Here is a 23,766-nt window from a genome sequence, read left to right as displayed (position 1 = left end):
TTTGTCACTCTGTCTTGAAACCTTCCCCTGTATGGCTTGGCTTTAATGGGTTCAGCATTTAGTGAGCTAGGCAGTGGATTATGTGCGAAATGCATTAACCTCTCACATGATTGTAAAAATTGCCTTAATAAAATAGAGCTAAATCCTACTTAATAGCAATAAAACAGAAGCCACTATGTTCCAGGGATGCTAATGACCTGTGAGTCATTTCTTTTGATTTTAGAAGGTTGAACATTTGGAATTTGTCCCCTTTTATGAAACTTTTAAGCTTGGATAACTGCTGGAAAATCACACAAGTTAAGATAAGTTTCCTGCTCACAGATAACCAGAGAGCCAAGAAATTTCCATCATCTTCTTAAAGCTCATCATCCTGAGACAGCCTAGGCCTTTGAGGGCACAGATGCAGATGACAAGAAGGAAAGGACTGATCGATAATAAGGAATATTTGCCTAGTGTTTTCCAGCTTGCAGAACTCTTCTTTACCTGTCGCAACTGAGTCAGCTCGCCTAACAGACTAGGGAAGTAGGTACTATTAGCTCCATTTTATAGGGAAAGAAATTGAGAATCAGGGAGGTACAGTAAAATTTGTCCAAATTCTCACAGCTAATAGGATGAAGATCTAATACGTGGATCCAGGTCCTCTGAATTCAAGTCCCACGCTGTCCCTAAATGCTATATTCATATTTATCCTTTTTCTAAAGATTCATTTATTTGAGAGAAAGGGAGTGCTCTGTGTGCTAGCAGGGGGAAGGGCAGAGAGGGAGAGAATCTCAAGCAGAGCCCTCCCCCCCAAAAGCTCTGAGCTTCATGCAGGGCTCGATCCTACCCTGAAATCATGACCTGCTGGAGCCAAAATCAAGAGTCAGATGCTTAACCGACTGAGCCACCCAGGGGCCCTTCATATTTATCCTTATGAAATGGAAGAAAGATAAAAGGTTCTCAGTAACCTGAGAAACAGCCATGTTCTGGCCTCCTTCCTGTCCCCATGAAGTGAGATACATCCCGCCAGCATCTGTTATCTCTTATTAGGACCATGGTTTTTCTGCTACGTAGAAACTACAATAATAGGAACAATTATTATGTAATAACAATAACAAAAACAAGAGTAATTGCTGATCTTATTAGGCACAGCCACTGCTATCATTACTGAGCACCATGCCAGGCATTGCTAAGGGTTTCACGAGTTCCATCTCATTTAATCCTCACCACAGTGTAATATTATTACTATTTCCCCATTTTCCAGGTGAGGAAACTAGAGAATCAAAGAATTAAGAAACTTGACTGTCATGGGGTCAAAGCATGGGGTACACTAACTATACAGTTGTCCCTAATTTTCTACCCCTTCCTGTATCAGGACTGTGACTTTGTAGATCCTCCCCTAAAGGAAGTGGGGACATGTCCATATCCCCTTGAATCTAGTGTCTGATTTGCTTTGGCCAAGAGGATGTGGCAAAAGTAATAACACACCAGTTCTGAGCTGGTACACTCCTACTCTCTCTCCCAGAACCTGCCGTGGCCACGACTACATGCCTAGGATTACCCACTGGAGGATAAGAGACTACATGGAACAAAGCTGATTTGTCCCAGCTTGGGCCATCCCAGGCCAGCCAGTCCCCAGCTCACCTAGTAGGTGACCACAGACATGAGCAAACCAAGCCAAGGTCAATCAAGTCAGGTCTAGATTAACAAACTGCCAACCCACAGACAAATGAGAAATTATAAATTATTGTTGTTTTAAGCCACTAGGTTATGGGGAGGTTGGTTATACAGCAATAGCTAACTGCTATAAGTGGAAGCAGAACTTAGACCTACGTCTTAGAGACTCCATAGCTTGGATTCTTCTTTATACTCCATTTGGATAGGTAATGTCCTTCTAAACAACCCCAGCCAGCAGGGTTGGAGGAATGTCCATGTCATCCTATGGGAAAAGGATAGGCTATCTTGTATGCTGAGACTTTGGACCACTATCTATTTAGGGAAAGTGGAAAGACTTTTATGACTTGGGTTCTGAACCCAGCTCTGCCACAAGATTGATAAGACTTGAAACAAGCCGCACATCTCTCTAGGCTTCGGTGACCTTACCCATAACCCTGAAGAGGTCAGGATGTATTTGTTCAAGAATTAGTATTTGCCAACAGCAACTGTGTTAAGTAATGTGAAACATGCCAACCATACAAAATGTATACAATTCTTACCCTCCAGAAGCTGACAATCTGATGGAGACACAGACATTGGAAACAAACAAACAAAGGCAACATATAAGTGTTGTGGTAGACAGAATAATGGACCCCCAAAGAAGTCCATGTCTTAGTCCTGGGTCTGGGAATTTGTGATGATGTTACCTTACACAGCAGAGAGCACTTTACAGATGTGACTTTTAAGGATCTTGAGATAGACAATACTCAATTACCTGAGATAATCACAATTAATCACAAGGGTCCTTATAAGACAGAGGCAGAAAGGTCAAAGAGAAAGACATGAAAATGCTATACAGCTGGCTTGGAAGATGAAGCAAGGGGTCCTAGCCAAAGAGTATAGACAGCCTCCAGGAGTTAGGAAAGGCAAGGGAACAGATTCTCCTGAAGAGCCTCCAAAAGGAATGCAGCCCTGCCGATACCTTGATTTTAAACAATAAGTCCATTTTGGACTTTCGTACTTCCAGAACATGAAGAGAATAAATTTGTGTCATTTTAAGCCACTAAATTTGTGGTCATTCCTTACAGCAGCAACAGGAAACCAATACGCTGCCTGGCTCTGAAGACATCCTCTGGCACACAGGAGGTGCCTCCAAATGATTCCCTGGTGATGTTGCCAGTGTCAGCACAGGAGAGCTTCTCAAGAAGGTCAGTCCTCAGGCCCGTGGCTTTTTTCAGGTAGTCCTGGGGGAAGAATGTGATGAGATGTCTTTGGCAGGCCACCAGATTCCACCTCCTCTTGGCTTCTGTGGCTCCTATCCAGCCACATGTTTGTTCTGGGCTGAGGCAGAGAGACAGAGAGAGGACCAACCGCAACCTCAGGCCCCCCGCTGCCAGGCACAGGTGTACAGTTTCCACGAAGGCACTTGGCCAAGAGAGCAGAGGGATAAGAGAAACCAGCTTCTCATCACTTGCCAAGCTGGGCACTCTCAAGGCTGTTTCCTTCCAGAAGGGACTCCTTTTTCTAGTTCTTGCTCAGATGCTACATAGACTTGCCCTGTGTAAGAACCACCGTCCGTTAATGCCTCCTACGATGCCTGCTAATCTCATTTCTCCAGTGCATTGTGCAGAGGACACGTTCTAAGGTGTGTCCCGGCACAGGCATCAGAGGTTGTCAGGGATGTGGCAAACCAAGGCTCACGGCTTCAAGCACAGAGATCAATCCCGCCCCTCCCCTTTAATTAATTCTCTCATCCCCTTTGTGTTTAACATAGACTGAGCCTATTCCTCAAATTGCTTCATTTGTCTCTGCAAGAGAGGATTCTCAGAGATACGTATTTTAAACAAGTCTTCACTTTTGTCAGGGTAACATATTGTGATTATAGCTTTCCACCTGAGCTCTGTTATAGTACCAAGGGGTCCGTGTCCCTCAAAACCAGTCTCCAGAATTACAAATGACCCCCCAACTGAGTTCTAAGAAGCAGAATGACCCTGCACACTGTGAGACCATCTTACCCCTCCTGCCCTTAAGAGCAGGTCACTTACTTACTGTCCTAATAGCAAGACCAGCTCCACTGACTCCAAAAAGCAAGCCCAGAGCTCTTGCTTTTTAAACGCAATGTCTTAGCTCTGCCACAAAAAAAAAAAAAAAAAAAAAAGTCATTCTTACAAAAGATATATATACATTATCACAACCAGGGAAGACCTCAGACAAACTATGGGTATTTAAGTGGGGACCCAAAGGTGGCACCAAAATGAGTGTATATTTCTCCAGATCAATGAATGACACTCCAGATCAATGAATGACACAGGAATCCCCCAAATCATCAAATTATGCACTTTGTACCCCAGGCAATGTGCAGCACTTCCTCAGTCAGAGCCAGAGGGCCCCACAGCCTAGCCTGGGAGCTCCAAGGCCAGTGACCACCATGCAGAGGCCCTGCTAACCCTGCCACTGGCTCAGAGCCCTGGCTGCCCTTCCTGTATCCATCTGGCTCCAGAGAGGGCTGAGAGGTAGTGCATTGAAAATCGGTCCACTCAGGAAGTGTTGGGCACCCAAGTAAAGAAATGTGTTTTAGAAATCATGATGTACTGGGCTGCCTGGGTGACTCCGTTGCTTGAGTGTCTGACTCTTGGTTCCAGCTCAGGCCTTAATCTTAGGCTCATGGGATTGAGCCCTGTGTCAGGCTCTGGCTCAGCATGGAGTCTGCTTGAAATTTTCTTTTGGGGAAAAAAAGAAAAAAGAAAAAAGAAATCATGGTGCACCAGATAAACAGTGGATAAATGTAAGATCCTATTGTGAGCATTACCCTTGTCACACATCCTGCCCTGCTACCCACCCCCACCCACCTCCCCACATCCTCCTCATCTAGTTCTTGCTCTGGGGTTGGGTGCAGCTTGGTTTCCATCTCAACTTCCCCACTTACCAATTGTGGGACTTTAGTCACACTGTTCAACTTCCCTTTGCCTCAGTTTCCTAATTTGTAAACTGGAAGTAAAACGAGTTCTTACCTTGTGGGATTAGGAAGAGTTCATGAAGGTGAAGTGCTCCACACCGTGCCCGACACAGAGTGATAAATGCACAACCCAGCTTCATACTTCCTGCCCTTTGCTCATACTGTTCCCTCTGCCCAAAGTTCCCTTAGCCCAGAGAATTCCTACTATCTTTTCAAGGTTCACCCTCAATGCTAGCTCTTCTAGGAAATGTTCCCCATCCCCTCCAGACTGAGTCCTTCACTGCCTCCTCGGTGCTCCTGCACAATGGTGCCCCTCCTCCATGACAGCACTGGCCACACCAGAATACTATTTTCTTTGCACACTTCTCTCTCCCCAGTTACGAAGTCCTGAGGGCAGGAACTGTGTCATTCATCTTTGGCCCTCCAAATTATGGTATCATGCCTGGTATAAAGCACTCAATAAAGGTTGGCTGACTTAATGGAAGTAATGAATTCGTTACGCTTGTTAATGAGGGAGAAGCAAAGAAAACACACAGAAAAGTGTGACAGCCATGTGAGATATAATGGGATCAAGCATCCCTTTGAGCAATGTAAGTAATAAACTCTACAGCTGTGATCCTCTACCCTACTGACTTAATTGATCTGGGGTGGAACCTGGGAATTCAATTTTTTTTAAAAGCTTCCCAGGTGATTCTAATATGCAGCCAGATTTGAGAACTACTACATACCCTCCTACCCTAACATCTTGCGTATGCATTCAAAAGAGGGGCAATTCTTTGGGCTTCCCATATTCCACAATGTCCAGCTACATTGCCCCAGGAGTACATTGCCCCTCCCTACAGCGACAGCCCCTTGGGCTCTTATCTAGCAGCTGAGTGCCATGTGAAAGGTAGGGCAACGAACGAATGGGGAGATGGCCAGACAAGTGGGGTGCACAGGACAGGTGAGACAGGGTGTGAGTTCAGGAATTGGTCCCAGATCAAGCCAAACCCATCACCCTTCTAGACCCAAGCAGATGGTCAATTCTCCTGGGAAGCCTTTGCTCAGGCACCTCCATGCCCACAGCTCTCCGTAGCTCCCCATCAGCCTCTGCTCACCTCTGTGCAAGGCAGTGCTCTCCTGTGAGCACCCTCCCTGAATCTTGGGGATCCTCCGATGGTTGGTAACAACAAGGTAAAAAGAAAAGCCCAACTTACACAGTAGTTTTATTTATTTTTTTTTTTAATTTTTACTTATTTATGATAGTCACACAGAGAGAGAGAGAGAGGCAGAGACACAGGCAGAGGGAGAAGCAGGCTCCATGCACCGGGAGCCCGACGTGGGACTCGATCCCGGGTCTCCAGGATCGCGCCCTGGGCCAAAGGCAGGCGCTAAACCGCTGCGCCACCCAGGGATCCCTACACAGTAGTTTTAAAGAGAAGTCTTCAAATGTAAAAAATTCCCCCACCAAAAGCTAACAGAGTAGACCCAGCTCTGCACTGAGAAAGAGTCATTTGCAATTAGCACACTGTTGATATGTAAACAGCAGCCTCAAAGTAGTTGAAAATAGTTTGTTTGCTTGTGTGAATTAACATTCCCTTGCAATATTATGATAACAATGGCCTACCTTAGCTTCCCTGCACTCGCCCCCTAATCTTGTTTACACTCTTATTAATAGTGAAAAGGAAGCCTAGTTTTACTGGCTTCAAATCATCCCAGACTGCAAACCACTGAAGTCAGAATTAATGAGCTTGAACTGTCTGCATTTGCATCCTGAACCTGTCTCAGCTCCCCTGCAAGGGTTTTCCTTCAAGGACCAGCTCTTAGATGGCAGAGCCTCCATCCTCTTAGAAAATTCTATTGCTGAGCCTGTTTACAGATGGGAGAGTGGAGGCTCAGAAAGCTGATGCAAATGGCCTGAGCTGCACAGCATCGCAGCCCCGGGAATCTGCCCCAGTACCTGGGTTCTCAATCATAAAAATCCCAGTCCTGGAGAGAAAATTCAAATCCCAGCCTGGACATCAACTATGTTCTCTTCAGCCCAGACAGCATGCCTGACCTACCCGGGTGCTTCCTCTTCTGGCCCTGCTTCCCTCTTGGGAATTGTGAGTAACTGTCTTTTCAGTGGCAACTGTTTCCTGATCTATTGGCCTCACCATGCCTGAACCTGTTTCCTCATCTGTCAAATGAGAACAAAACCCCTGACGTCTCAGGTCTGTTGTGGAGATGATGCGTACAGAGCACTTAATGGGGCATCTACTACATAGTAACACCCTCAAAAAGGCAGTATTGTCACTGGCCTCGTTCCTGATGTTATATTCTTTTTGCTCCTAACCTCCACACTTTACGGGTGAGGAATCCAAGACCTAGAGATGTGTGGCATGTGGCATCTGCCCAGTGTCACACGGCAAGCTGACGATGGGGCAGGGACTGGAACTCGGGTCTCCTTCCTCCAACAGCCCTCTCCTGCAGCTAAATCCTCAATATTGGGGTCCTGTTCCATCTGCAGATGCTGTAAATCATCAGGACCAATCTTAACACAGGTCCACACACGCATGTACACCCCACTTCTGTTTTCTCTCACTAAGGAGGACTTGCTTCTGAGATCTGCATGCAGGTGAAATCATTGAGGGTTTCCTTTTGCTTTGCTCCCCAGTTTACCCAACAAGGTTTTCAACATGTGACACAAATAACAAGATGGTGTGAGTACACGTTACTGCCCCTTTAAATTCCACCATCAAAACCATTCAGGGGAACAGAGAGTGGGCTCCAGCTAAGCCAGCTTTTCTTTAGCTCTTTAGTTCTCTTCTGATTCTTTGAGGGTGGTGAGTAGGGGTGGGGATCACCTCCGCTTCTCCCAACCCCCCCCAAAAATATCCTCAGCAGCAGCTGCCAGAGACCCCTCCTCCAGCACAGAGCACAGATGGATTGGAGGCCTCCATAACCAATAGCCCCATCCCTCCTCCTGCACCAAACGCTGTCTCCTCACTGATGAGCTCTTTCTGGGGGCAGAACCAGCCGGTACCCAAGCTCTTCTGAAATCAGAACCCTTTGGATATGATCTGAGCAACAAATAAAATAGTATTGGATTATAACCCAAAATATAAAATAAATATGAATCTATACAGAGATAAATAAATGAGTGAACCATAAATAAGTGGGGGAGAAGAGACAAATCTTTGGTGCAAAAGAATACCAGATAATTTACGTATATCCTCTGTCTTCAAGGAAGTGGAGTAAAATTCCCCACCCTCAAGTCATAGTGGTGTCCTTTCGAAGAGTACAGAGTAAGGAAAGTGGGGATGGAGAGTGACTTTTCAGTGGAGAAACCAACCAATATGCCTCAGCCAACTGATGGAGCAGTGGTAAGTCACACGGATGGGATAGACTCTTGATAATGATGTGATGAGAATGGCATTCACCCCTGGGATCTCCCTCCAAAAACCCATAACCCCAGACTAATCATGAGAAAAATATCAGGCAAATCCCAACTGAGGGACAGTCTACAAAATACCTGACCAGTACTCTGCAAACTGTCAAGATCATCCAAAAAAGGGAAAGCTCAGAAACTATCCCAGCCACAAGGAGCCAGAGAAGCCACGATGAGTAGATGGAATGTGATGTCCTAGGTGGTGTCCAGGGACAGGGGAAAGACATTAAGGGAAAACTAAGGAAGTCTTCGTGAAGTATGGATTTCGGTTAGTAACAGTGGGTCGATACCAGCTCGTGCGTTGTGACAGACACTCCATGCTGACGTGAGTGGTTAATTACAGGGAAAATTCAGTGTGGGTTCTATGGCAACTCTCTGTACTCTCCTCTCACCTCTTCCCTCAATCTAAAAACTATTTGAAGATAAACATATATTTAACAAACAAACAAAAAAAAAACAAAAAAAAAAAAAAACAAGGAAATCTTGGGCAGTCCAGGACCACAGGATCATGAATAATGCTGGAGGGACCTTGTGTTCCCACCCTCAGCACTCCTGAGGTGGGGGGGTCGGAAAGGGAGGGCAGGGACTGGGACTGTGGGCAGAGCCAGCCTCCACCATCCCGGTCCTGGCAGCTTCCTTGTATCTGCTTTTACCCTCACTTGTACTGTTTTTTGTTTTGTTTTGTTTTGTTTTTTTACAATTTAGTTATTTTAGAGAGAGAGAGAGAGAGCAGGAAGGAGAGGGAGAAAGGGAAACCCAAGCACACTCCAGGCTTGAGCATGGAGCCCGAGGTGGGGCTCCATTCCACGAACCCGAGCTCACAACCTGAGCCAAAAACCAAGAATCGGAGCTTACCCAACGGCGCCACCAAGGCAGCCTCATTTTCCACATAGGATTTTTACTAGAACAAAGAGTTCCTCTGCTCCGAAGAGGGGACACTACTGACCTAGTCCAAACCCATCATGGAAGTTCCTAGAGAGAGGAAGGGGCATCCTCAGGGGACTCGCAAGGAAGGGACAGAGCTGGAGCTGGACGACAGCACATGGTGGGTACCTGAGACCATGACCCCAGGGCTTCCCAGGGACTCACCTGTGAGCCTGGAGCTCCTCGGGGCCGGGATGGTGCCTGGTGCATCTGTGTCACAGGACCCAGGAGAGAATCTGAGACAGGAAGGAGGCCAGAGAGTCGTGTGGAAAGGAGGAAGGAGTTCCCATCACGTGACTGTTCCAAAATGCCAGTGCTATCCAAATCTAGAAAATTCTGCTGACACTTCAGATAACTGCAAAGTAGAGAGGTCTCCCTGGTCTGTGCTTGATTTTATTAAAACAGACTCTTTTCTATCTTTTTAGTGAGCCTGTGTATCAGAGACTGGCTTTGGAGAGACGTGCATGTATCCATTCATTCATTTTCAAAGCTTTACTGAGTGCCTCCTACACGTTATTAACAATAGGAACAATAACATTCACACAATAAGCATTCACCAAGCACCTGCTCTGCCTCAGGCTCAGTCCCAGGAGTGAAAGATGCAGCCCTGAAAGAGACTGATGCATTCATGCCCTCGGAGAGCTTACACTCCAGCGCCCTAACCGGGTCCCTCTTTGTCACCTGGTGCTTCCTGAGAGCCAGGCATCATGCTCAGAACCTCTCATCCAATCTTCACCACAGGGGCACCTAGGTAGCTCAGTCGGTGAAGCATCTGCCTTTGGCTCAGATCATAATCTCGGGGTCCTGGGATAAATCCGCGTGTTGGGCTCCCTGCTCAGTGGGGGGTCTGCTTCTCCCTCTCCCTCTGTCCCTTCCCCCTGCTTCTGTGCTCTCTCTAATAAATAAAATTTTTAAAAATAAAATAAAAGTAATCTTCACAAAAGCCTTAAGAGGTGAACATTATTGATGTCCCTGTTTTTTAGGTGAGGAAATGCAAGCCTCATCACTTGTTCACATTCAGTCAAGCATGTACTGAGCCAGGATTTGAACCCAGGCTCTCGGAATTGAGAATTATTTCAGTGACCACGTGAGGGAGTCCATGGGGGCCATCAAGGACTGCCTGGTAAAGCACATGCACCAGGCACCATCATCAAATAGGAAACAAAGCAGCCCTTTATTCCTGGCAACTGGCCACGGGTCCAACATCTTTTCCTCACTCCCTCATATGCAGGACTGAGACAGGAGCAAAGCTTTGCCAGGAGGCCTGAATCTCCAAAGGTGAGGTTGGTGAGACCCTCAGAGCAGGCCCCATGTGACCTACCTCTGGGGCTGAGGCACAGAACCTGCATCAGAGAGGAGGGCGGAGGGACTGTGGGCCTTGGCTGGATTAACAGGTGGGAGAGGGGCAGAGCCTCTGTCTCTGCCTTTAAGACACAGACATGCCACCCATGAGTGCAATTTGTTCCAGAGAATATCCTCACTCTGACCAATCGGATATCAACGTCTCCTCTGGTGGCAGGGCACAGTTAGGAAGGGGTTGGAGCAGCGGCACTTCAGGCACGAGGGGAGGCAGAAGTGCTTTCCTGTCCAGGAGCAGAGAGAAAGCATGCGGAGAAGAGAAGAGCGTTCCCTCATCAGGCTGTGGGCCAGATCTCATGCTGATCACAGGTGACACAGGAGAATAAGACAGGCTTCCTGTCCTAAAGCAACTCACAAGAGAGTGACACTGACTACAAACTTACCCGTGAGTAATACAACCCAGCAGGATTGGACCAGCTGGCTGGGGGTGGAAGAGGCTTCTCAGAGGAGGGAAGGCCTTGGTTCCTTCATCCAAACTGGGTTATGAAGGGTGTGCTGAAGTTCTCCATGGAGAAGGGAACAAACCCAGCAGGAAGCACCAAGACTCAGTGTGGAAGCCATGGGTGGGTCAGGAGATTCTGAAGTGTGGGGCGTGCAGGGTCTGGCAGGGAGTGAGGAAATGGGGCTGAGAAGAGGACCTGGGAGTCAGACCATGGGGGACCTCTGTCTGTTCATGCTCCCAATGAGCCCTCAGCTAAGTTTGAGTTACTTGGTTTTGTCAGGGAAGGAGAGAGTTGTGGGTTGGGGGCTTACAGGGTCAGATTTGTGATTTAGAAATTTGTGACAACCAGACTGAAGAACTCATTTTCATTCAAATAATTATTTGGCACCTACCGTGTCCCTGACGCTCTGCAAGGGGCTGGAGATATAATGGCCAACTGAGTAAACCTGATCCTAAACATCGCTGGGCTTACGGATCAGCAGAGAAGTTAGACACGAGATCAGTATTTAATTCCTATTGTGAAAAGTCCATAGACGAAAAGGCCAGGGGATGCCAAGTACATTTATCTAGGGATTATATAACCTACTCGGGGCATCAGAGAAGACTTCCCTAAACAAGTGGCATTTAAGGTAAAATCTGAAAACTAAGAAATATCTGCTCGGGGGCGAGAGGAAAAAGCTCCAAGTGAGAGAACAGCATGGGCAAAGGCAATGAAGGGGGGAAGGTGACATGCCAAGATGGCCAATGTGCTTGGAGTATAGTGAGCCCAGGGCCTGATGGCATGAGATGAGATTGAAAAGGGGGTCAGGAGCCAGATAGGACAGGGTCTCAAAAGCCGTGATAAGGATTTGGGACTTTATCTTAACATCAGGGTCAGACCATGAAGGGGTTTTAAGAAAAATCACGCAAGATCCCATTAGCATTTTAGAAATGGAAAACAAGGCTCAGTGAGTGAGAGGAGGGGGAATAATTGGGAGATTCGGTGATTGTCTTTTTCAAGGTGAGGCGGCAAGGGAGAATGTGATTCTGGGGACTCGAGCTGAGAGGGAGGGCAGAGGGCAACCTAGGACCGAGAGGGATCACAAAGAGCATTGTTGGCAGGGATCAGGAATATCTGCTCAAGAATTCCTGCAACCCTCACTACTCAAGAATAAGGAGCAAAAGTGAACTTCTGAAGAGGCGGGAAGAAGGACCACGAGAGGCAATACGTAGGAGGCACCTGGGCCCACTGCTTGTGTTCCTCCCGGAGTAGCTGGCTGGGAGGGGCCAGGAGTCTTCTGAGCTTCTGTCCTGACCCCACGGGCACACAAACTTACTTCCAGCTGGCTCAGGGAAGCAGAACCCAAGGCACAAAAGTTCCTCACTGGCTGACATTTTGGGGAGCTCACAGAAGGGTGAGTTTCTCATATCCAATCCCAGCACCAATGAGGAGCTGAAACATATTGTACCCATTAGAGAAGAAATGCAAATCAGAAAGTCAGGCATTTGTGTCCATGACAACAGGGGGAACGCATTTTGGCAAATCTGAGTTCATTTATATTCAAATAAATATTTCAGTCTATGACTCTGGCACTTTTTTGCATGAGATATTTCAGAACCATATTGAATGTTGCTCTCACGCTAAGAACTTGAGAATTAAAATGAGGGCCAATTTCAAAGTCTATCAGGCTCCAAGATTTAGGGTTGGTTTTACCTCAAGGAATGATGAACTGGAGGGTGATTCAGCACATTTGTGTACAGACTTTTTGAATTGGAAAGGCCAGCTCAGTATCATCCCACGCAGCCCCTGTTGGGTACAAATGAGAAAACAGGCCCCAGGGAGGCTCAAGTTTCCCCAGCAACTCAAGCCTGAAGTCAGGGCTCCTGATTCTCAGGCCAATGGTATCTCCAGCTCATCAAACCAAATGCTAGAATCAGAAGAGCATCAGGGATAAGAAGGTGACAACTGTACATCATCAATTCTTTCAAGGGAGAGTCTCTTCCCTAATTATAAAAGCCATCTATACCCTTTGTAGCAAATCTGTATGTTACCAAAACCTCCAAGATACTGTCTCTAATAAGCCCTATAATTCCCTATAAAATCGCCACAAACATATTAACATACTCCTTCTCTGGTTTTCTTGCTGTGCATATGTCTTTACTGAGCAGCAGTCTTCGTTGACATACAATTTTGCATGATAAGCTTTTCTCAAATCATGAAAAACTTTTCATATACAAAAAAGGTTAATGGATGAGTAATATTCTATGCTATAAATATCTGATAAATTTACTAGGTCTTTTATTTAATTCGTTGGATATTTAGATAGTCTCCAAATTTTTTATTACTTTTTTTAAAAAAGATTTATTTATTTGAGAGTGCTCAAGTGGAGGGAGAGAGAGAGAAAGAATCCCAAGCAGACTCCCCACTGAGTGCAAAGCCCAACATGGGGCTCCATCTCACGACTCTGAGACCATGCTCTGAGCCAAAATCAAGAGTTGGATACTTACCTAAATGAGCCATTCAGATGCCCCAAATTTCTTATTATTTAAATAACAGTGAATTGGATATCTTTGTGCCTAAATCTTTATTTACACATTGGACTGTTTCTTTGGAACAGATTACTACACATGGAAATACTGGACTAAAGAGCACAGGCAGGGACGCCTGGGTGGCTCAGCGGTTGGGCGCCTGCCTTTGGCTCAGGTCGTGATCCCCGGATCCGGGATCGAGTTCTGCATCGGGCTCCCTGCTGGGAGCCTGCTTCTCTCTCTGCCTATGTCTCTGCCTCTCAATCTGTGTCTCTCATGAATAAATAAATAAATCTTTAAAAAATAATAATAAAGCGTATAAGCATTTGAAAGCCCCCTGGCAGGTTATACATTTGCTAGTGGAATGTGCAATCCTAATCTCACCAAGATCTCACCAACACATTCCAGGCATGGAGCAGCACACAGCCTGAAAGGCGAGATGGGAAAGGTTCAGATAAACAATCTGCTAGTGGAATTTAGAGGTGTGCCTACCCTCATGATGGAGAAATGTAAGGACATTTAAGGAACCAGGTGCTGGCTCTGCTCTCTGGGAGAATCTTCCACATTCATGATTTCCTGTGGCTCCTATCTGGGCTCTCAGAGGCTCTTTCTCATCCATCATATTTTGTGACCACATCTGAAGTGGGTATAGGAGACTAATCCTTCTTTTGAGGCTGTGTACCTTTTGCAGCTGCTTTCTACTACAAGTTCGGAGACATGGGAGCTATTTTAAGGCTACTCAGCCACATCTCTCTTGAGCTCATCTCTTTCTTGTAATCTATTGCCAGAAGCAGACAGTAAAATCCAGCCTGTTATCAGACTCTTTCCAACTGAGTCCCTTAGAGCCACAGGCCCAGTAGGCACATAGCCTGCCTTCTCATTTATCACAGGTGACAACTGTACCAAAAGCTTTGCACCTGTACATCATGGGTGTCCATATTTCCAGCCTCCAAGATCAGTTTCCTCACTGCATGCCACCTGACCACCAAGGCAATGTCCTATATTTTAGGTTTTTGTAGCAGCAATATCCCACTTCTGGTACCAAATTATTTATCAGTTAAGGTAATGCTAGCTGCTGGAAAGAATAAAATCTCCCAGATCTCAGTGGATTAACAGAATATAAGTTGTTTTTTTTTTTTTAATTCTCTTAAGGTCCAGAAAGGATGCCTTGATCTGACCGGTGGGCTCTCCTTCACTACTGACTTCATTTCCTAGGTTATTTTGTCTGGTGACTCTGTCATGTTCAACCCTTGGCTTCTGAGGTCCCCATGCTCATGGGTATCAAGCTGGAAGAGCATGAAGAATCGAATGCTGGAGTTCTCCATGGCCAGGCCTGGAGTGACTCACATTAATTCTACTGATTTTCCACAAGAATTTAGTCACATGGCTGTACCTAACCGCAAAGGAGAATGAAACACACAGTCATCTATAAGCCAAGGAGAAAGACAGATGGCTTGTGGTGAACTCAGAGGAGTGTCTTCTATCCTTGGACCTTCCATTCAAGGTCAACCCCACACTTGCCCTTTCATCCCATGCAACTCACCCTAATCCTGACCCCATCAACAGAGCCCATCTTTAAGTAAAATGCTAAAATCTTATCACAGACTTTTTAAATTAATAATGACCTTTTAAAATACTGTATTGAAATGTTACTTATCTCAATGGCGAGTTTTTCAGTACCCCCTTACATTTTGCATCTAGGTGAATGTCTTCATCTTACCCAAGTCCTAGCCCTGCTCATGTTGCAGAACTCAGAAGAGGAACCCTGCTTGATGTTTACTGAGAAGGCCAGCCTGGTGTAGGTTGTACATGAAATACAAAAATTTCTGTCCTTGTGGATTTTCCACCTTAATCAGGACTCAAATGGAATCATGTGTGCAAAGAGCCTTGAGAGCAAATCCAACCAACTTTCTGTGCATCTACAACCACAGACAGGCTGGTTGTAGCTGCAGTATCCTCATGTTTGCATTTTTAAATAGGTCGCCTGGCGGAACAAGGGAAGGAAGAGGAGCAGGGGAGCCGGGGGTGGGGTGCATGGTGACATAGGTTCATCTCGGGTGGTGTTTCTCCTAGCAACACCCATCAACTTGAAACTCTTCCATGCCTCTTACAAAATACCTGCCAGGAGCTCTTTTCCAAAAGGGCCCACAGTCCTTGCCACCAAACATTTTTAGCACATTTAAGCCTGAATTTTGGGCATAGATTTAAAGTGGTCGTGTGACATCATGCACAGATTATATAGAAAGCTTCCATGAGCATAATATTTCATTTAGCCTTGTTGTCAACTGCACATCTGTCTGGAGCAGCTGCAGGGAGGGGCCAGGCACTATTCTGGGCTCTGGGGGCAGAAGCAGAGAGAAAGAAATGGTCTCTGCCCCTGAGAGGTTCATAGTCAAGGCGGGAAGGCAGGGTAGAAACATAGAACAAAATAACACCTTCGTTACTCAGAACTCTTTGGGCTGCAAGTGACAGATACTCTACTCAAACTAGCTTATGCAAGAAGGGTATTGGTTATGATGGGGTGTCTCTCAGAACCTATGGAAAAACCAGAACCAAGAACTTCAATGCTGCCAGACCTCTCCCTGTCCTTCCTCTTTCCCTTTCAGGTGTGGCAGCTCCTTGTGGCCAGGCTCTCTCCTTCCGTCCAATGGAACACATGGCTGGGCTGCCAGTAGCCTCCGAGCTTGAGATGTGATGACCTTAGTTGCCTCCCGAAACAAATCTGACATTCTTGAGTCTAAAATTCCTAGGGAAGGTATCAATGGCTCATTTCAGATGCCACAGAACAACCAACTGTATCCAGGAGATAGAATTGCAGAGCACCAACATGGCTCCCACGAAAACCACAAGGATGGAGAAGGAGGAGTTCCTATAAAGAGGACGTGGAAGAGATCCCCTGTAAACCATACAGGGTCCAGTGCAATCAGAACCAAGAAAGGGACACCAACAGCAGGTCAGAAGAAGCAAAAGATCTCAATCCTAAGACTTTGGTAGTAAGGGCTTCTTGGAGAAGTAGGGCCTTCATGAAGCTGTATTAAAGGGTGGTGCATCAAGGGGCCCTAAATGAAAGAGGAATGATGCACTCGGGCAAGGATGAAGGAGAAAGGAGATAAAGCCCTTAGCAGCAAGCCCAACTCTGTGCCAGGTACTGTGGTAAGACTTTACATGCATTACCTTGATCTATCCCACCAAATAAAAGCGTGTGAGGGAAAAATGAGTATCCCATTCTACAGATGAGGATACAGAGAGTAGTAAAAATTAAGTAACTTGCCCCAGGTCCCCCACCCCAAAGTGGAAGACCAAACTTTGAACCAGGTGCATGTGTAATGCCATGCCATGTGGCCACATAGCCCGGCCTGGTTGCCGCCCCCACTGCTGCACCTACCCTGACAGCACTGATGGTTTCTGGATAAAAATATGCTTCAAGAAACATCTATTCATTTCTTCTGGAATACTCTTGGGAAGGTATGCTAGTCTGGATCCTCTGAGATTAGATGTGCAAAAACTCATTAGGGGGAGAAGCTACAGAAGAAAGTGGGAAGTCACCCATCAGAAGGGCCCCGGATCTCCTCAGACCAAGTCTGTTTTAGTAGCCCCACCTCGCTCTGTTATCGGCCGGGGATAAGCATAAGAAGTGTGGCCTTCAGGCAAGCACATGAAGGACTTCAGAGCTCAGCAGTGGATGGCCAATCAGTTATACTCCAAGCCTTTGGAAATCAAAGAGGTGCCTCATCACCTCCACCACTGAAGGGCTGCATCACACTAATACCCACTGTTAATCATTATCTGCAAGATATGACTGTTTTATTCCCACTGCAGGGAATCAATAAATGATCATTCTTTGATGCCTTTTTTCCCCCATGATTGATGAGCATCATCCTGTTTCCCCATCTATCCTTGGGGATCGTTTCTTGCCACTGCCCTCCTAATTATGTTCCTACTCAGTAATGCTATATCCTTCTATTTCTCTTGGGAGCTTCTCCAATATGCATTTCCCTTCTACATCTCTATATGCTTGCAGATTTGATCCCCAAATGATGGAAATTCAAACTGGTAAGGCTTTAGACACTGTCTCTGTCATGGCCATCCAAAGCACCTGGGACTTCCTCTATCGTAACAATCCTCACACACTGTAGTGACAATTTCTTGCAAAAATCCTAGGTAAGAAACTGAAAACTGCATGAGGGCAAGGGCTGTGACTACTCTATTGTTGTATGCCCAGCTCCTTAGCATGGTGCTTGGCTCAGCAAATAATTCTTGAATTAATAAATCACCCAATCTAGTCTCTTACATTTTCCATCAAACACATCTGATGACTGATTGGCTTATTTTTCTCAACCTAATGATGTATCAACATTTCCAACTGATCAATTTCATTTAACATTGGGCTTGATTTTCCCCACTGCAAGCAAACTAAACTATACCTGTACCTTGTGGTCAAGGGCCCCAGGAGCACCTGAGACAAATGTGTTCTCTGCCACATGACCACCACGATCCCCACCATGACCACCACGATGACGCCTGTGGACGGAGTAGAGGGAATATTATCTTCTACCCTCATGGAAAGCCTTGACAGGTTTGCACATGAAGGGTTTGTGAGAATAGGTGTGACATGATCGAGCTGAAATTCAATAGGCTACCTCCACATCAGTGGGCAGGAAGGGGGCAAAAGGGAGTCTAGCAGCAGGAGATTAGTTATGAGACATCAAACAGGTGAGAAGCATAAACTGTCTTTTAAGTCACAGGATAATTTAAGTAATTTAAACATCCTGCCTCATATAATAATCAAACTCCTAGATCTGATTTAAAATCGAGGCTTTTCCACTCTGCCCACTCCAGACTACTTACAGGTGGGGCGCCTGCAGTCAGAGGAGAGAGACATGGTGGATGTCTTCTTGTTCCTCACCTACGCTTCTACTCCTCCTCTCCCATTTGCCATCCACCTTTCTGACATCTCCATGGATGGAAGGCAAAGAGGAGGAAGAGGGAAGGGGAGCCTGAAAGTTCTGTTTTGACTGGTACATGGAGATCTAGCATTGCTGTTCTCTGAACTTCGCAGACGCCCACAACTGACTTCTTTTCTCTCGTGGGTCCTTTGGAGACTCTGCTCTCTCACAGCTGCAGTCTTCTTAATCAGGGCAAATGTATCTCTGCCTAGGCCCATGGCTTGCCCTGCGTTAGTCCTGAGGCCTTGGATGACACCTGTAGCTTCTCTCTGCTGAGGTCTGATGGCCAAGGTCCTGCATAGGATCTCACACTGGCTTTCTGTCTGACTCATTCTGGGCTACACTCTTGCATTCTTGACCCCAAATAGATGGGAGTACAGCAACTTCTAGGCTGCTTCAATCAGTATCCTTGACCTGTAGGTTTCTTAGGTATAAATCATACACCAGCTGTGTCCCTCAAATTGGAGGGGATGTATAATGAGCTCTCCAAGTGACCCATTCAAGCCCTTTCTCAAGACTTGAGACAAGAAGACAGGTATCCCACAGCCCTTCCCCTGGGACCCACAGCACAGCACCATTTCCTTTCCAAAGCTTGAGCCCCCACATCCTGCTTTCCTCCTCATGGTCCCTCTCAGCTGGTTTAGGATTAAGAAGTAGCAGATCCCACCCCCCTCCCCATGGAAGGGAAGGAGGCTAGAATTCACAGCACAGATTTCCCTGAAGAAATCCTCCCCGAAGACCAGCTCCAAATCTCTGATTCCTCTTCTTTTTATACCCTCAGTGTAGGGGAGGACTTTAAGAGTTGTCAACCATCACCTTTCAAAAACTTGTCACATGGTCTGGCTTGACACCCTCCAATGCAGTAGCCACTAACCCATGTGGCTGTTGAGCACTTGAAATGTGGATAGTCAGGTGGAGATGGCTTGTAAGTATGAAGCACACAATGGATTTTGAAGACTAAGTACCCCAAAAATGTGAAACATCTTAATTTTTTAAATGATTACATGCTGAAATTACAGCATTTTGGAAATATTGGGACATATATCATATATTATTAGAATTTATCTTGCCTCATTCCTTTGACTTTTTTCTTTAGATGGTTGCTAGAAAATTTAAAACACTTAGAGCTCTTAGAAATGATACCAAAGCATAATTCATAAAAGAAAAAAATGATAAATTGGAACTTCATAAAAATTGTAAACTTTTACTCTACCAAAGACACGAACAGGAGAATTAAAAGGCGAGCTACGGACTGGGAAGAAATACTTTCCAACCACGTAACAGACATGAGATTTGTATCCAGAACATAAGAATTCTCAAAATGCGGGGCACCTCGGTGGCTCAATGGTTGAGTGCGTCTACCTTCGGCTCAGGTCATGATCCCGGGCTCCTGGGATCCAGTACCACATCAGGCTCTCTGCATGGAGCCTGCTTCTGCCTATGTCTCTGCCTCTCTCTGTCTTTCATGAATAAATAAATTAAATCTTTAAAAAAAAAGAATTCTCAAAACTCAATAAGAAACATCCAAAGGACTTGAGCAGACACTTTACCAAAGAGGATATAAGGAGGTCAAATAAGCACATGAAAAGATGTTCAATCCCTAGGCATTAAGGAAATGCAAATTAAAATAGATATCCCTTAGCATCCATTAGAATAGATACAATTAAAAATATTGACAACACCAAGTGCTGGTGAGGATGAGGAATTAGTGAAATTCTCATTGCGACTGGGAATGCAAAATGGAAGGCACTCTGGGAAAGGTTTGGCAGTTTCTTTCAAAGTTAATTATACACTTCCCATAATACCCCGGAGATCCTACCCCGGGGTGTTTACCCTAGAGAAATTAAAATGTACGTTTATACGAAAGTCTATATAAGTGTTCATAGCAGCTTTTATGGACTGAATTTTTGTTCCCTACCCCATGAATATTTTATATTGAAATCTTATTCCCAGTGTGATGGTATTAAGAGGTGGGACCTCTGAGAGGTGAGTCACTCATGCTAGTTGAGCCCTCATGAATTGGATTAGTGCCCTTACAAAAGGGATCCCAGAGAGTTCTCCCTCTCCGCCACTGTGAGAAATAACTTTCTATGGTTTATAAACCACTTGGTCTATGGTACTTTGTCATGGCAGCTGGAAAAGACTGACAGCAGCTCTGTCTGTGATAGCCCAGGGCTGGAGGCAACTCAAATCTTCCCCAGGAGGTGAATGGATAAAGAAACTGTACTATATCCATATCATGGAAAACTACTTACAGCAAAAAAGGAAGGAAATATTAATAAACAACTTAGATGAATCTTAAAGATTCATTGAGTGAAAGAAGCCAATCACAAAAGCTCACATACTATATGATTCCATTTTATTGAACATTCCTATAAAGACCAACTATAGGAGCATCCCGGGTGGCTCAGCGGTTTAGCACCACCTTTAGCCCAGGACGTGATCCTGGAGACCTTGGATCGAGTCCCACATCAGGCTCCCTGCATGGAGCCTGCTTCTCCCTCTGCCTGTTCTCTGCCTTACTGTCTGTGTCTCTCGTGAATAAATAAATAAATTAAAAAAAAAAAAAAAGATCAACTATAGTGGTGGAAAACAGATGAGTGGTTGCTAGAGATTATAGGTGGGAAAGGATGTGATGACAAAGGAATGCCCAGAGGAGTTTTTTTGGAAGACAAGACTGTTCTATATTCTGTGGTGGTGGGTACCTGAGTATATTCCATGTGTTAAAATTCTTAGAACTGAACACTGCAGGAGGAAAAGAAAAAAGTCGTCAATTTTACCATATAATTTTTTAAGTAAAAAATTTTAAATTACATTGGTGACTCAAATTATATTTCTCTTGGACAGTGCTGGTTGAGCCCCTCCTTTAGCACATTGTGTCTGTTTGCCTTGAATCTGAGCAGAAACTCATCCAGACACCCTGTTCCCCCAGTGTCTCTGTGCTTCCCACAATGGCAATATAATTTCTCATACCATTGCCTATCTCCATCAATGGATCAAAAGCATAGAGTTTGCAGGAATGTATGTAATCTTTATGCCCAGTTCCTGGAACAGAGTAGATGCTCAGTAATTTTAGTCACATGAATGAGTGAAGGAATCAACAGAACACATGCTGGAGCTTTTGGAGAATTAAAATGAAATATAAAATGTTTTTTAAAATCCTCCCTTCCTCTGATTATCACAGACTCCCAGCCTCAGCCCAGGACACTTCTAGGAGCTGAGACTGGGAGTGAGAGTGGGCTTGATCAGCCTTCAGCTTTGGGACACAGAATGAAGGGGAATCAAGGCCCGACTAGGCCAAGGCAGCCAGAAAACACACCGAGGAGGTAGAGGAAGTGAAAAGGGGATCTGGATCCCAAAGTGAGCCAGAAAGAAGAGATGGAACAGGTGTGCAGGTCTAGAAAGCAGGGACGGAGTGTTGTCAGTCCACATCACCAGCTCACATTCCCAACTCCATGGCTTGTTATTCTTCTGAGGGTTGATATTCCAAAGCAAATGGGAAGAAACATGATGCATGCTATCATAGATAAAAAGTGGCCATGTTTTCAGCCTGGCGCATTTTCCAAGGCAAATGAAAATTGTTATGAAAACAATTTATACCCAGCAGACATGGATGATTGCCTGTGATGACCTTTTGCCAGAGAAAATGGGTCTGATAAAGAAAAAATGTGGGCTCATTAGGACAAATTAGAAAAAGCAAATGATTGTTCTTAAATTATGGAAACTCCAAGACGGGTGAATCTCTCTGTCCTTTTAGGACATAAAAACAATAAAACACAAAAAGAAATTGTTTATCCAGAGAAAAAGCGTTGCAATTTGTGTGAATAGATGTAGTTTTGTTTCTTGGGCAGTTTTAGAATGGGGAGTTTTTTTTGTAAACCAAATGAAATTTAATTGACTTATTAACTCTGCTCTATGAATTCTCCTTCCATAAATCTAGCAACAACTGAAAGAAGAGGGAAAAAAAGCATTGAGAGTGAGCAAAATTAACCTTAACTTTCTATAAATGCTCTTCAAGGATTATTTCGAGCAGTGCAACATGAAAGAACTGGGGTTCAACATGGATGCTTCCACTTAAAGAATGTGGGTGCCCAGAATGGCAGGCGAAAAGAGAACAATCACAGTGAAGTATCGCTCAGCCAAGTGTCAACATCCTCCTACCTCCCCAATCATCACCCACAGGCATATTGAGCTTTACAGTTTATAAAGTGCTTTCATATACATTATCTCATCAAACGCTCACAGCAATTCTCCTTATTCGTACAAGCCCATTTCACAAGTGAAGGAACTGAGATTCGACAAAATTAAGTGATTTATCAGATAACAGACTCTACAGGCAGGATGGGAATCCAGGACTATCCCTGCTCTCTCCTCAAGCAATCCCTTGTGCGCGTGAGGACACGTTTTCTCTCTCTCTCTCTCTCTCTCTCTCTCTTTCTCTGTCTCTGTCTCTCTCTCTCTTATGTACCTTTTATGCATCAGAACCACAAGTTATTCGATTCATATATCTCTATAGGGAAAAGCAAGGAGAGTGCCAGACAAGGAAAGAGGTATGAGAAAGCAGTCTTTTCCATACAAATCCAAGCAGGGCTCCAAAAAACAGAACTCAGAGAAGAAATAGCAGAAAAGACAACCAAATTCCCACATCGGACAAACCCCATCCAAATCCTACTGTTTAGACACAGAGAGGTTTATTTCCTATTCAAGTCATAGTTTAATGCAGGCCAGTAGACAGAACTCTGCTCCATACAGTCATTCAGAGACTCAACCTCCTTCCATATATTTGCTCCATCATCTCAGAGTCCTCCACTGGATCACCACAAAAGCCAGAAAACAGACAAGAAAGAAAGTGTAAGATCTCATGAAGGGCCAAGACTAGAAAGGGTATAATTGCTTCTGCTCATGCTCCAACGGCCAAAATGAGTCCCTGAAGCCCTTCCTCCTCCACGTGCCATGAAGAGAGGGGAAAAGACTGATGTTGGTCACACATTAGCAGTCTCTGCCACCATGTTTTTAAGTATTTCTTTCAGTACGAAGTATTTTCCCTGATGCTTATGGAAGACCTTTTCTATGAGCCCCCAGCCAGAGCCTCACACTTCTGGGTGATTCTCCAAGTGCAAACACCTGACTACACAGGGCCAGGCATAGGACTCTTATTTTTTCAGGTTGGAGGAAGTGGACTTTTCAGGCTTATACAGCAAAATCTCTATATATATTTTCTTCCAACATAGCTGAGTGAAAGGGCAAACAGAAATTTGAAAGCAATGATTGCTTCCTTTGTGGGGGAGAAGGATACCCACTGAGTTGGGAACATATATGAATTCTGATTTGCAATCATTTCCACTATTTATGAGGTCACTGGACTTACTCCTGCTGAGTCCAATTTACAAAGAGCTTTGGTTGGATCAGGGAAAGGAATATTAGAATCCCGTTGACTTGGTGATGGCCAGAGGACGATGGATACCAAATGCAAGGAATGTATCAATGAACTGCAAGGAAGCAGAATCCTCCATATTAGCCCCAACATGCTATATCCAAATGGGTGGGAAGATGCATCTCTCCAGGGAAACTATCAATGCTGGGTGCA

The 23,766-nt window shown here is 45.1% G+C and overlaps 1 long non-coding RNA gene across 10 annotated transcripts in view; it reads right to left on the bottom strand.

Annotated features, from left to right (window-relative positions):
* The window catches only part of LOC112642349 (uncharacterized), a 93,726-nt gene that overhangs the window by 9,924 nt on the left and 60,036 nt on the right, over nt 1–23,766 (bottom strand). For 2 of the 10 annotated variants that reach the window (XR_004805189.2, XR_004805193.2), the window contains 2 exons: nt 9,090–9,160; nt 3,685–3,764 (listed from right to left, as the gene is read on the bottom strand). The exons of 3 other annotated variants lie outside the window; for them this stretch is intronic. This is a non-coding gene — a long non-coding RNA (uncharacterized LOC112642349). Of the gene's footprint in view, nt 1–3,680; nt 3,765–9,089; nt 9,161–23,766 lie in introns of all 10 variants that reach the window. 5 more of the 10 variants (XR_007402250.1, XR_004805197.2, XR_007402248.1 and 2 more) reach the window with 3 other exon arrangements.

Source organism: Canis lupus, chromosome 15, assembly GCF_003254725.2.
Source record: "Canis lupus dingo isolate Sandy chromosome 15, ASM325472v2, whole genome shotgun sequence".
NCBI lineage: Eukaryota > Metazoa > Chordata > Mammalia > Carnivora > Canidae > Canis > Canis lupus.
The sequence above is the reverse complement of the archived record's forward strand: the minus strand, read 5'-3'. Positions and strand labels throughout refer to the sequence as shown.